Consider the following 12,211-nt stretch of genomic DNA (forward strand, 5'->3'; position numbering starts at 1 on the left):
CATATCTTAAGTTTGTATTTTTATACATTTTAGTTATCAAACCTTTGATATATTTTGATGTTCCTCTGTTCTGTTGTGACAATAAAACAAATCATCATATTATTTTAGTGAGAACTCATAAATAACTACAAATAACGGTTAGGGAAATCTATTTATGTTTTGTAATGCGTTTCTGGATTTTTTTATTAAATATAATCAGCCAATATATCGGCACATCGGATTTTTAAATAATCAAATGTTCATATCGGTTGGGCTCTAATTTTACACCTGCGACGCAGAATATAGTCAAGCCTCTCAAAATACACACACGCGTGTGAGGTCCATTTTTATGCGCAACATAGTTTTTCCTGCATGACTCTACGACGTGTAACATTAGACAGCCAATCACAAGCATTAATAGATCTTGGTCCAAGCATGCTGCATGCTTATTGGCTCACTGACACTGATGAAATTGGTTCGATACCCAGCCCTAGCTGTTGTGAAAGACTGATTTTGAAACATCATGTTCTAAAGAAGCAGAGGCTGGGATATCCCGATTTACAGTCATAGGCTTAATCCTACATAATGCAAGCCAGTAGTGTTTTTGTTGACTATCTCCTATGTGAACACACACTCTTTAAAAAATGTCGATGTGCCCAGTTTGTTGTGCAGACTCTTTCCAATTGTTGCTTTGAGTCTGGATTAAAAGTATAGAGATTGTGGTACTGATGCAGGACTAGGTTACCATGTAATAATGAGACGCCACAATATGCAGGTAACATCATACTAAGAACTATGTCACTGAACGGTGTTTCCGTTTATCCGGGCCTTCAGAAGACTATCCCAAATGAGTGAAACCAGCTGCTCAAGTGTTTGGGTGGAAAAGCGCGCTTGCAGGATCACAACCCTGCGTGGCACATGTCTGTCCCTGTCCAGTTTATTGGATAAGCGAGTGCAACAGTGTTGACACACGCCTTTCCTTGTGTGAAAGAAAGGTGAGAAAATAGAGCAGGACAGCCTCTATCGATGTCCGTCTTACACAACAGGACAGAAAGAGACAGCAGGACTGGCCGCAGTTTTGGATTTCTGTGGTTTGCTCAAAGGGTAAAGGAAACCAATGCTTTATTTCTTTGATGTGGTTTTTATTATGCCCTCCATCTGACAAGGTCCACTCTGACTGGGCTTGGACACAAACACACTGAGCAGAGGTTTGTGCTCTTTTCTTCCAGTTCCTGCATCTTTTGTTGCACTTTTGTTTAAACATGTTTGTTGAAAACACTCTGAAGTTACATTTCAGTAGACTTCACGTTATATCACAGCAACACTTCAAGCCACAACTTCTCTACCGTGAGTGAACAAAAGCCAAACACAGGAGCAGGTTGACAAACGAGAAGTGTGGGATCTGAACACTTGGTAAGAGAGACGGAGCAGCAATAGGTCATACTAACCAACCCGAATCAGCCGCAGGGGAGATCAGGGGAGCTAATCCAGTGTCAAGCCTAATAGAATCACAGACACAGAAATAGACTGTAGGGCTAAACAGTGGCTTTGCCCTGCCTTCAGTATGTGTAAGTGTGTGGTAGTATTCTCAGATTAATGGTTCAGGGGCCACAGCTGAACTACCATTCGGGCAAAGTGGGCAACTGCCCTGGAGCCCCAGAAATCAAAGGGCCCCAATGAAGCGCCAGGCAGACTTTTGCGTGTTGCAGAGAACAGTACAGTACCTAAACTAGGAGACACTTTAACTGTGAATTAGGAGCAAATTGATTTATTGAGGAACGCTGTGACACAAACCACACAGACCCTTGTGGTCTACGCCTGGAGCTGATCTTGACAGTGTGCACTGAGGAGGTGGTCTCGGCCTGCCCAAGCAACTCGTTTTCGCCACGAGTTTAAGCCCTGTATAGGGAGCAGACTTGTCTTTGATTTAGTTTAGTTTGGTCAGCCATTGTTGTTTAATTGCAAATTCCCAGTATGGTTCTGCTTTATTACCTGATCTTGAAGACATTTTTTAGACATTTAATATTTCAGTTTTGCACAAAAGTGTGTTCTATTATATTAACACACAGCATATCTGGGACAAGATGATATTCCCATAATAGAATAACTGAACACATAGAGTGGGAGTGGAAGGACTGGGCATTTAACTATGCCCCCGGAGGCTTGTTTTTTGCCTGAGGCCCCCTGGCTGGTTTATCTGGCCATGGGACCACAGCGTAACAGATGACCCCATTAAAGCCTTAAAAGACACTCCAGGAGATTCCCAATTATTGAGTAGCATTTGTTGTACTCCAGTGCATTCAGTTCCTGACGTCAAGAATCAGAGTCCTCAAATTAACTGCATTTGGTTCTTGTGATTATTAATTAGTTCTCAAAGCATGGTAGATTAGATAGGGATGGAATGAGTCATTAACACAAGGTGTCATGTGCAGCGCACATGACCAACCCTCCCCTTGACATAAGATTGAACTGCATGATATTTCAATAAGCATGTCAACAACAACAACAGTAGCAGCAGCAGACAATAACTGAACTTCCGTAGCAAAAGACTGTAAGAATTTCTTCACAATAGTATCTGTTCTGCTTTATTTCTCTCCCGCACTATGTCATCTGATTGAGATCCTAAAGGAAATGTTAACTGCCTATGTATCCCGTGCTCAAGGAAAGATGGCAGATATTAGACTGATAACTATATTTCACACCTTTATTTTTTTTGTCCTGTTTTTCCGAGCGAATGCTATATTTTATATACTATTAAATTAATTGCCAACTAATTTGATAATCAATTGGTTTGAGTCTGTGTTTAATCAGAAAAATTATCTGATTTCAGCTTTGCAAATATTTTCTAGCTTCTTCCCTCCTCTGTGACAGTAAACTGAATATCTTCACATTTTTCACAATGTTTCTGACATTGTATAGACCAAACAACTTAGATTAATAGATTAATCAGGAAAATAATGACAACACAAAATGACAATGAAAATAATTAAAGTTAGTTGCAGCCCTACCACAAAACTAGGTTTAGGTGAGTGTAAAGGTTTGGGTTGGAATGCTTTCATTGTAGGTCATCATTAGTCCCTCAAATATTCATATGTGTTTGTATCACGGGGACTGCCAGTTATAAAAACACCTGCACTAACTATGGTGTCAGGCACTTTGGATAAAAGCATCCCTGAACCAGATTATATGTCACGTTTCTTGGCACAAGTATGTTTTTACACTTACACACATTTACTGCCCAGTAAATATTTCAAGATGTTTCAGGATCCCAAAACAACCATTTTGGGGTCAACGGTCTTACGATGAGTCATAACTTTAACGGTAGCACCTACTGTGCTTTACTGCCAGTATGGAATACAGTATGTGCTAACTCAGATGTTAGGCTCCAACCAGGGGTTGATGCATAGACTGTATAAGTGGAGCTAAAACATCTCGATCGCCCACCGGCTGGCTACAGTATACCCCTTCCATGTGAGCAAACTAAAAAAACATAAAATAAATCTTTCCCAAAGAGAGCTTCTGTCATTTTACTACTATACTATAAAAATGGGGTAAACTGTCATGATTTAGATCTGTGATTGACTCACAATTGGTTGGGCGGTGTATGGGTGTGACTTTTATACCGCGGCTCCACCGTAGGATCACTACTGTGCAGACTCTGGCTCCAACATTGGATGGTAACGCTTGTATCTCGGACATTTTGGCTTCACTTTAGTACAGTGGAAGGAAGTGGAGAGCGTCATCCATCTTTATGTACAGTCTAAGGCTGCAACAGTGAAAAGCCTCCTGTCTCACCTGTTATACTGCATGCCATTCCTAGTTTGCCCAAATATGATTTTGGTGTTTTTGGCTCCTGTGTAGAGCTCTTCTCAAAACAGCGAGACACAAAATGCAGCAAGTGAGCACTTTGTACTCTAATAACTCGTATCTTTCGTCTCTTAATCTAGGACACTAATCCTGATTTGCACCTATTGCTTCGGCTAAACACAAAGCATGTTTAGCTTTTTGATCTCTTGACAGCAGGGAGCACCACAAGCTAGATGATCTGTAAACTATTTTGCTTCTTACTCTGATTTGTCAAATGGAAGGCTTTCTAAAACGTATTTGTTTTGCTTCGCAGCCAATCTTAGCAGCATCTGCTAACAGTAAAGTGTTTCATTGTACCACAAATTGCCATGTGGTGACATGGTATGTTTAAAGACACAGAGGGGTTTCCTGTAAATGACTGACTACACTACCTGCCACTGTATTCAGTATGTCATAACAGATGTTTTAACTGTCAAAAGCAAAAAGATCTTTCCTAAAAATAAAACCTTTCTTTCTTTCAAGTATTTAGGAATGTTTTGGTAGCGCAGCAAGGCTACTGTCAAGTCAACAATGTCAAATTAGCATTTTCTCCAGCTTGATGTTCCGGTGCCTACTTTTCCTGACTTTACGGTCAACAATCACTCTAATACAGGGGATGTCCATTTTCCAAATGGAATTATACTCTTGTGTAACATTGCAAAGATTCTCCGTCCAAACCAGCACTTAAAGTGATGGTTCGGAGTAATTTCACCTTAGGGTCCTTTGCACCATGACCTCGAGGCAAACACTTCCCCCAGAAACCTTTTTCACCTGTGTCTAACATTGGGTTGGTTAGCGTTATCAGCTGATTAGCTTAGTGCAGCCGCTAATGGAACCAACTGTGCATCTCACATTTGACAATGCAGATAAAATATGTTTTTCTTAAAATGAAGTTGATATACAGTCTTGTCGCTTTTACAAGGACAGAAACCTTAGTTTCACAATCTCACAGCTCGTTGTCATTCTACCTCGGATGGTTTAGCCATTATGACTCATAATCAAATTCCTTATGGAGAAAATGAATGGGATTTTCACTTCTGGAACCACACAGTTGAGCCCTGTAATTATCAAATTATTTAAGTCTGGACCAATGTGGTGGACTGACAGACTCCCATCCCTAGAGCCATGGCATGGCAGAAAGCTCACATTGACTTGTTCAGGTTGCCCTGCATGTGACTGAGTTTAGTATTCCAATTTGGACATCGACATTGTTAACACAAAGGGTTGAAACAAAATAAACGTGGCTTACTTTGCTGCAATTACTCATATTTCTTTTCAACTTAATATTGCTATTATTCATCCTGGTGTGACTGGAAGCATGATGTGTCCTGGCAAGACCAGATGATCAGTCCGTTGTCCATTTTATTGTAAAAGTGCTTAAAGTAGAACACGTAGCGCTGTTGTTTTTGGAGTGCTGTCAGTGGTGAGAAAAATGAAACCAATCAGTGCTGCCTACACCGTGTTATCCTCTTGCTAGAGTTAGCACCCAACAGGCTTTAACAGGGCAAGTTATAATGTGTTTTTAGCCTCTAAACATGTTCAAAATGTCATTACAAGTGCCTACCCATGTGCAATGATTCCTTCTGTGAACACAGTGAATCTGACTGCTGTAAATGCATGAAAGTTGTGCTATTTCAGCTGTGTTTAGTTGCTGTGTTGAGACGGCAGTTAGAATTCTTTGGGGATAAATAAGTAACAGATTACTTTTTCAAGAAGTAACGAGTAACGAGCAAACAATACTTTTTAAAAGTAACTTCCCCAACTCTGGTGTACTTACAAACTTTCCCATTCATCAGTTTATGAGTACATAACCTATTTGTACTACTGTAGAAGTTTGGTATCATTTCGGGCATTATTAGTGTAGTAATTTACAAGATACACATTCAAACAACAGAGCTACGTGTTCTCCTTTCTCTCATTATTTTTTAAGCACTTTTACAATAAAAAACAAATGGACTGATCATTTGGTCTTGCCAAGACACATCATGCATTCAGTCACACCAGGATGAATAATAGCAATATTAAGTGGAAAAAAATATATGAGTAATTGTAGCAAATCTAGCAACCCATTGTGTTAACAATACAAGCCTTCAGACTTAAGTGAGGAGTCTGCCAAAAAATCAATAACGTTGCTATTTGTCTTTCTTTTTGTTACTCTTTCCTCTTATCTTTGCCAACATTGGTCATCCAAGCAGGCAGAACTATGACTCTATAATTGAATTAAGATTTACTTTGTTCAAATTTCACAATTTCTGACTGGCATCATGCTGTGTCACATAGCCATGATGTCCAAATTGGAATACTAAACTCAGTCACATGCAGGGCAACCTGAACAAGTCAATGTGAGCTGTCTGCCATGCCATGGCTCTAGGGATGGGAGTCTGTCAGTCCACCACATTGGTCCAGACTTAAATAATTTGATAATTATAGGGCTCAACTGTGTGGTTCCAGAAGTGAAAATCCCATTCATATTCTCCATAAGGAATTTGATTATGAGTCATAATACCTAAACCATCCAAGGTAGAATGACCATGAGCTGTGAGATTGTTTAACTAAGGTTTCTGTCCTTGTGGAAGCGACAAGTCTCTATGATATCAACCTTGTTTTAAGAAAAACATATTTTATCCGCACTGTCATGGATCTTATTGGTCAAGCTCGCTTGTAACATGGAAATGTTTTCCAAAACCCGCAAACAGCTATAGCAAGCTGCTACCACTAAGGTATATTATTGTTTATGTACAGTCTTGTACCTTTGCCTATTTTCTGTTTTCAAAAGCTTTTTTCCGTCAAATCAAATGTTTAATGGTCGCGATTTATTTTGTAGCTGGTCGGCTTAGTTCTAGACTTAAAACTCTTTATATAAGCATTTTGTGAAACGTCGATGGAGCAATTGAATGGGGAAATTCCCTTTCAGGAACCGAAGCCATTTAAAAAAGTGTGTGGTCACTGTTGAGCTCTATTGGTTTGATTGTCATGAAATTTGGTACAGACATTCATGTTCCCCAAAGGATGAATCCTGCTTTGACGATCCAGACTTTATAGCTGCAAACATGACTGCCGACCCTTGTTTAATTCTCCAGTTTGAACATGTGTGAGGAAATTACAACTAGGAGTGGAAAACAAAAAACCATGCAGACAAAAGTAGACAGGAATCAATGCTATAGGCTAAATGTCCAGTACATGTCCAATACAATAAACTCATTTAATGCATTCTTTTTATTTCAATACCACAAATAATTTTAGAATATTAGATACTCTCTGCACTCTCCACTGTTTGAAGTAAATTTTTTCACAGGCTATCAAGTTTGACATGTTCTATCACAGAAGTGATCAGATTTCATGCAATTAAAAATAGAGAAGAGTATGTGTGCACACGGGGCAAGGGCCGCCTCTAAAATGTGCTCCATGTCAGCACAAGTACATTTGTAAGGATGTAGTAGTGAAATGTTAGTGAGAAAGCAGCTGCCAACTAGTGTTTGGAATATCATCAGGCAGTGTTTGATGCAAAGTCCCACTAATTTACCCCAATTTTTTTCCCAGCTGTAAATAAGAAGCAGTCTGGGAATGGAAAGTCTTTCCAAAATAAAAGCTTTGTTTTTACTCAGGAGAGGGGTGGGGGAAGCACATCACTGCCATAAATGTATATCTTGAGGATCAGGCATGGAAAGGCATTGACACACATTGGAAAGAGCTGTCATAAAGACTCATGCCACTCACTATTGTTTCTCGTATTCATTTGAATGAATGAATGTATTTGAATTTGCAATGAAGACTTCATTTGCCTTAAATGTTACCGTAACAACAATGTGTACTGTTCGGTTTCGTGTCTCATGCGATGAATTCTAGTCCAATGGTCACAATTTTCCCACATCTTATCCCTAATTTCTCACTTGTGTCTGGCAATGCAAACTAACCACTACTTTCCAGCCACACACACCGTGGCAAGAAGTTGTGCTGTTGGCATTAAAGCGATATTATGAGGTTGGGTTTTTGTTTTCCTTTGGTTGAATTAATTTAGTTTTTTAGTTTTTTTTACAAACCATTAGAGTCTTGTCAGTACAGTGCTGATGAGAGATGTGACTATGAAGCCCAACTAGTTTTAAAATGAGTCTTAATTTTTGCATTTATCCTCCTCCTATCCTGCACTTTGGGCAATTTATGCTCTGATAGTAATTTTAAGCTCTACAACTCTCGGCTACAACGGCTACCTTTAGAAAATGGTGTCTTCCAGGGTGGAAAATTGAGAAAGAAAAGATAATTACTGCTTCTGAAGAGTCCATGATTTTTGGTTTTTTTTAATCCTCCATGTCCTCCTTAGTTACAAGTAATTGCTTGGAGAAGGGGTGGTGCCCAATCACGGAAGGCTTGTATCATGTGGACACGCCAAAAGTTTGTTGGCATTACTTAGAATTCCTCATGGGGGCAACAGAAACTACGCACTATGGCTTTAAAACCACATGGTCCAAAAATGACCATTTTGTAAAACGGCCATATTAAGATGAAATTATTACTATTTTATTCACATAATGGAAGAGACAGACGTGTCAGCCACAGTAAAAATTATTGAAAGGCAGAACATTGGTCTCGAGTTGAGTTGATTGGAGTTATTTTATGAATAATTTGATCTAGCTTGTCTATAGGTTAAGCACCCAATCACCTATAAGTTCTTAGCAGGAACATCAGGATTCCCAACACTATCGCCATCCAAGAACGCCCATACCTAAATTCTGCAAACCCATTATGACATGAAGTTTCACTGCCTCATTTTCTACAGTAAAGCGTTAATTTGCAGGGACGCATCAAAGTCCCATCCAACACTCTCCACCTGAAGCTTTATGTATCCCTCTACAGTACGTCATAAAGAGGAACTTCATACTTATGATGGCTAAATGCATAGGCTCCAAAGCTACTCCTTAAATTATACATTCATCATCAATTAGCTGGGTCTATGCTATGATGCATGGCATCATAAACGTTACGCTCTAGTTTCTCTGGCCGACTTTCAGATAATTAGCTTTAGCTCAATCTGTCGCCTCCAAAAGATTTGTGTCGAATTTGACAAGACAAACGTACGAATACTGTAGAGGTCAATTTAAAAACAACTGTAACAGACGGAAATTCCGTTATCAAGGATATATTATGAAAGACTACTTCTGCTCATTTTCAGTAGGATGAACAGCACTGTAAAAAGCAAACTTAAAAAAAGATATACCTACACCACAGCAGTGAAGAGAAGCAAGAACCATGAAATCCATTCTACAGAAAACAGGGAACCTGTGTTGCCCTGACAAGAAGATTTGTTCTTTGGATTCCAACAAAAATAGGTCTGCTACCTCTCCACCATCCCCAGGCCTTCACACCAACACATACAACCCTGAAGTGTCAGATGTCAGACCTTCCTTCAGCACATGAACGCACCACATGGGCACACTCTAAGCAGTCCAGGCTTTCAAGTGCGTTATTACTCAACATTTGTCAAATATGATGTAATACTGTGACAGATTACAGATTATTAATGTCCGTATTCATTCCCAGCTTTGGCAGTACTGTATCTGATTAAGGTGACGTCAATAAAGCCATTTGAATTTTTTTACATCTCAAGCTAGTTTCAAACTCTCCGACCTGACTTTCACACTAAGTTACCATAGCTGCCGTAAAATTTAAGTTTGAGCTGTGCAACTAATCAAGTTTTGAGTATGATTTTGGCTCCTACCGATTTTACAAAAACGATTTAATAGAGTAAAACAATTATTTTGCACATTACGTTTTGCAAGTAATCTTTTCTTTCTTGTGTTTAAAATGACACATGCACTTTGGCCCTCCTGAAGGCAATACTCACTCAGCCAACACTTGAATATATTTTTTATGAATTTTATTTTTAAAGGGAATTCAAAAAGTTCAAGGTGTTTTCCCTGTTGGTTTGTTTAACTGTCCTACTGTTTTTTAAGTTCAATAAATAGTAATAATAATAATAGCAATTAAATAATCCAAATCAGAACAAGACAAAACTAAACAAAGCAAGGTTCAGGCACAGATGAAAAGGGAGGGGGGGCGTAGTGCTACAGATAGGCAGAGGTGAAGAGATGGGTCTTGAGGCAGGACTGGAAGATGGTGAGGGACTCAGAAGTGCAGATCTCTAGGGGGAGGGAGTTCCAGAGCCTGGGACCTGCCCTGTAGAAGGTTCTGTCCCCAAAGCTGCGGAGATTGGACTTGTGGGTGCAGAGGAGACCGGCTGATGTGGATCTGAGGGTTGGCAGGGGGAGAGGAGGTCAGTGAGGTATGAGTGGAGGGCTTTGTAGGTGAGGACCAGGATTTTGTAGGTGGTCCGGTGGGAGATGGGGAGCCAGTGGAGTTGTTTTAGGACTGGAGTGATGTGGTGCCAGGATTTGGAACGGGTGATGAGTTGAACGGCTGTGTTCTGGACCAGTTGTAGTCTGTTGATGTTTGTAGAGCTGATGCCGAGGAGAAAGGAGTTGCAGTAGTCCAGTCGGGAGGAGATGAAGGCGTGAATGAGTCTTTCAGCAGCGGGGGGGGTCAGAGAGGGTCTGATTTTGGCGATGTTTCGGAGATTAAAGAAGGAGGTTTTAATGAAATGACGGATGTGGGGCTCAACTTTCATCTTTTCCAAAAGTCAAAAAGTAATTGTGTTATATAACCATGATTTAAATATTAACCAAAACATTTGTGATTTTTTTTATTTTTATAGTGGAGCAGCCCTACTTTAAAACCCTCATTCTAGCCAACTAGGCCATTTAAAAACATACAGATACATTTGTGCTTCAGGGTAAGAATTAAAGTTAGGATTAGTTTCATGTTAGAATTTAACCAAATGAGAGGACAAGCAGGGATTGTGTGTGTGTGTGTGTGTGTGTGTGTGTGTGGTGTGTGTGTGTGTGTGTGTGTGTGTGTGTGTGTGTGTGTGTGTTGCGCGCGCGCGCACACACACGCGTGAGAGTGTGTGTTTTAAGACTCTGAGCAGCAGGTTTCACCCTCAGGCCGTCTGAACATCTGCCAGCTCAAATATCAAAGGTGGCCACTAACCTGACACATCAGTCACCTATAGACATCAGTCACCTATAGACATCTCATTTTATGAGGAGAGAATGAAGACCGCTCCTGAGTATCAATATCTGAGACAAGCTAAATATAAAGCTGTACCTTTCATTTCATTAGAGCATTAGGACCCATTCAGACCTAAAGCGACCTGATGAGTCGTCACAGGGTTATGCGGCGGTGGTACTGCCATTTATATGACCCATTTGTGTGACGTCCCGTTGTGTTATTTAACCCCCCTAATATAGCACTTTGTACCAGACTTTGTATTTTACGACTACTGTTTTCCGTCAGATTGTTTATAGATGTCGACATTTCTGGTAACACTTGAAAGCAGCTATTTCACGGAGAAAGAGAGAGAGAAAAGAGACAGAGGGACACAACCTTCAAACGGACTGACGCCGGCTGCATGATTGGCCCCCACAGGGTGACGTCGGGTTGCGTTCCTCTGAAAGTTGAATCACTCTGGGGCCCCCACCACCACAGCCTAAAGGCAGGAACCCATTCAAAATAAATGGATAGACCTGCGTTAGACCATAGAAGTGGTTATCAAAAAGGGAATCCATCACTGTGAACATTCCTCTCTGCCTCTGTGGTATTTCTGCTGGGAAGGAATCATATGTAAAACAAGGAAAAAACACAAGAGTCATTTATCACAAAGCAGTGTTTATGCTTTTTTCATAGAGGTGATGTAAGAGAAGTGAAAGACGGTAAACATCTGTGGCCAAAACAACACCACCATTTCATGTTTCTGCAAATCCTACAATGGTCTTTCATTTTGCAGATTTGGGAAGCTTTTCAGACTAACTCAGAAATCACTCAGGTGCTGTAACTCTCTGCAGAAACGGACTGGACCCTGGTTTTAGTTTCATTGTTATAATTAGGAAACAGTAATCGCTTTACTAACAAAAGACCCTTGATCTTACAGTAATCTGATATGATCACTGAACATAATCCAATAGCACATTAAGGGCTGACTCCTCTACTGAATTCCATGGAAATATGTGCATAACCCTTTTAAGACACCTAAATGCCCATCAAAAGGAACATGTGTAAATTCTTTGGCAGATGGAGTTGGTCAGTAGCTAAATTCAGCTATCTGGCTATCACCAGACCAAGCCAAGCTCAACAGATTTGAGTTTGAGCGTTGGTCTGGGGAGTCTGCTCCATATTTTTAAGAGCATAAGAGGCGTAACCAACGGGTATTGTTCAAAAGACTCTGTACTAGAGCCCAACCGATAAAGGATTTTTAAGACCGATGCCGATACAAATATTTGGTTAATAAAAAATCTGATATAATGGCCAATATATATATATATATATATATATATAT

General features: G+C 40.0%; 1 protein-coding gene and 2 long non-coding RNA genes across 4 annotated transcripts in view; 1 reads left to right on the forward strand and 2 right to left on the reverse strand.

Annotated features, from left to right (window-relative positions):
- Positions 1-4,573, forward strand: part of LOC116673439 (uncharacterized) — an 8,339-nt gene extending 3,766 nt beyond the window's left edge. The window contains exons 2-3 of the long non-coding RNA XR_004327840.1: positions 2,776-2,780; positions 4,507-4,573. This is a non-coding gene — a long non-coding RNA (uncharacterized LOC116673439). The remainder of the gene's footprint in view (positions 1-2,775; positions 2,781-4,506) is intronic.
- LOC116673437 (uncharacterized) overlaps positions 1-4,626 on the reverse strand; it is a 14,566-nt gene extending 9,940 nt beyond the window's left edge. The window contains exons 1-2 of one of the 2 annotated variants that reach the window (XR_004327838.1): positions 4,510-4,595; positions 2,663-2,668 (exon numbers count right to left, since the gene is read on the reverse strand). This is a non-coding gene — a long non-coding RNA (uncharacterized LOC116673437). Of the gene's footprint in view, positions 1-2,662; positions 2,669-4,012; positions 4,016-4,509 lie in introns of both variants that reach the window. The other variant, XR_004327837.1, reaches the window with a different exon arrangement.
- The window catches only part of ntf3 (neurotrophin 3), a gene marked incomplete at its 3' end in the record, with an annotated part of 44,859 nt that overhangs the window by 24,094 nt on the left and 8,554 nt on the right, over positions 1-12,211 (reverse strand).

This window comes from Etheostoma spectabile, chromosome 23 (genome assembly GCF_008692095.1).
Source record: "Etheostoma spectabile isolate EspeVRDwgs_2016 chromosome 23, UIUC_Espe_1.0, whole genome shotgun sequence".
In the NCBI taxonomy this organism is placed as follows: Eukaryota; Metazoa; Chordata; class Actinopteri; order Perciformes; family Percidae; genus Etheostoma; species Etheostoma spectabile.